Below are 2,577 nucleotides of genomic sequence, written 5' to 3'. Positions count from 1 at the left end.
TTCAGTCTGCTGCCATCAGGGAGGAGACTGCGGAGTCTCCAGGCCAGGACCAGCAGACTGAAGGACAGCTTCATCCATCAGGCTGTCAGGAAGCTGAACTCCCTCCCGACCTTGCCCCCCCTCCCCTCTTTTGCCCCACGCACCACTGAACTCTGACGGACTCTCCCACTCCCCCCTCCCAAATACACACACACAGTCACTTTAATCAGTCTAAATAAGCTCTTTTTGCACTACAAATCATTATATCTGCACTGTTGTTTACTTCACTGGTTTGCACTCTATCTGCCATGTGCTGTGTGCTGCTTTATATATATTTTTTTGATATATTTTTTTTACATTTTACCTTATTTGTATATTTGTATAGTTGTATTTTATACTTAATCTGTATATCTGTATTTATGTTCTACTGTTAGTGTTATCTGTATGCACCAAGGGTCTGAGAGTAACGCAATTTCAATTCTCTGTGTGTATGTGCTGTACATGTGGAAGAATTGACAATAAAGCAGACTTGACTTGACTTGACTTGACTTCTTCCCTGTATACGTTGATTGACAGATGTCTCGTCCAGTCAGCGGTGAGTAATCCCAAACCAATGGCGCTGTCTCAAACTATACCTACCTTTTCCGGTTTGTCTGATTTGTCGTTGTGTTTTCTGACTTGTAAATTTGTTTTCGGATTTGTCGTTGTGTTTTCTAACTTGTTATTTTGTTTTTGAATTTGTCATTGTGTTTTATGACTTGTTATAATGTTTTCTGAATTGTTATTTTGTTTTTTAGACTTGCATTTGCGTTTGTAATTTGTTATTTTGTTTTCAGAATTGTGATTTGTTTAGCACTTCTCGGTTACCGTATATATTGGATCCTTGCTTTCCTTCTTAAAGTGAAAGCAGACTAAGAAAATTTCTGTCAAATACATTTTTTTTTTTCACAGATGCCTGAAAAACCTGAAAAGCACTGTTTATTTAAATTTGTGTCTTTGTTATATTGTATTTATTTTCTGGTATTGCTTGTAATTTGGTTATCTGTAGAAAAGTGTTTTTTTAGCACTGAGCCCATAGTAGCAGCCAAAAAAGTCTCAAATAAAGTTTTAACAGCTTTATTTTTGTATTTTTTAAATGTATTTTTCTACATTAATGTATTTTTTCCTACAAGAGTACCTAATTTGTGTTGTTTCCTAATGAGGATTTACATTGTTTTACACATTGCATATTTTAGCACAGAAACCTGAAAGACTGTCTTGACTGTTGTCATATCTTAAGATTACTGATCTTGTGTGTGACTTTTTGTGAATGTCCCAACTGAGGAACAGGATGTGAAAATTTAAGATAAATGTTCATGTTATATGTTTTGGTTGCATTTGTGAGTTAATAAAAATGTAGATGGTTGTTTAAAATAGGTATATAATATAATAATATCGATATATCGATCGATATTCTTCTGTATTGAATCGTATCGTAGAATGTTTTGAAGTATCGGGAAATATCGTATCGCTGGATATGAGAATCGATATCGTATCGTGACGAACCATCCGATTTACACCCCTAGTTAAGAGCTTGAAAACAGTGCAAGAAAACAGGTCTTTGCAGAGTAAATAAGTTTTTTCTTATAATACAATGCAGGCCACACACCAGCAGACCTCAGTGACGCATCAGTACGTAACAATCCTTATGCTAAGATGTAGTGTGATTTGACCAAATCTTTTGAACAAATATGCAAAATCGTAAAAAATAAGAAAAAAAAAGCACTTAAAAAATAAGAAATGTAAATAAACAAAAAACTAACTAAAATTAAAATAAATAAACATATTTTTGTAGTATCAAAACAAATATATAATTTATAATTAATATTTGCAAATAATATTTTATAAATTATAATAAATTAATTATAATAAGTTCTATAACACTAATTATAATTAATAATGTATTTAAATGATAATAATACAACTGCGCATACACATTATGTATGTGCATATACATATTACATTGTCATACACAATTGTCTCAATATCAAGGTCAATTTACCAGAATTCACCTTATGCCCTAATTCACATTTTCCTATACTTGACAATAACAAATATGTTTATGTGAAAGTGTGTGTGTGTATTTTATATTTATGTGTGTATATGTGTGTGTAAGAACACAGACTCTGCTGGTTATATTCACCTCAAATGTGCAGCAAAGTCATTGATGTAGTTAGAAACGTCACCATTCTTTTTATGCCATGAACTGTGGATGACAAAACCACACACACAAAAATACATTTGCACACCCACACAAACACTGCAGTTACCTACATTTGCTGAGCCACAGGGAGTAAAAGGTGATGAGTATGTGCTGAGTGGATGTGTGCGTGTGTGTGTGTGCGTGTGCGTGTGTGTGTGTGTGTGTGAGAGAGAAATCAACTCACCCTGTGTTCAGACTTAGTGTACTGTGAGTTGGAGGGGCGGGGCTGGCATCACTGCGGGGAGGCGGGGTTACAGGAGACCGTGCAGCGCTTAAGGAGGGTCCGCTTGGGGTCAAAGGGCAAACTGATGACATAGTGGTCACTGACAGAGGGAAATAATAAGAAATAGAGCATC

At 35.0% G+C, this 2,577-nt stretch overlaps 1 protein-coding gene across 1 annotated transcript in view; it reads right to left on the bottom strand.

Moving 5' to 3' along the window:
* Nucleotides 1–2,577, bottom strand: part of LOC107700139 (POU domain, class 2, transcription factor 2-like) — a 49,996-nt gene that overhangs the window by 8,150 nt on the left and 39,269 nt on the right. The window lies entirely within an intron of this gene.

This window comes from Sinocyclocheilus anshuiensis, unplaced genomic scaffold, assembly GCF_001515605.1.
Source record: "Sinocyclocheilus anshuiensis isolate Anshui unplaced genomic scaffold, SAMN03320099.WGS_v1.1 scaffold955, whole genome shotgun sequence".
NCBI classification, from domain to species: domain Eukaryota; kingdom Metazoa; phylum Chordata; class Actinopteri; order Cypriniformes; family Cyprinidae; genus Sinocyclocheilus; species Sinocyclocheilus anshuiensis.
Note: the sequence above shows the minus strand (reverse complement) of the source record. Positions and strands in the feature narration are given on the sequence as shown.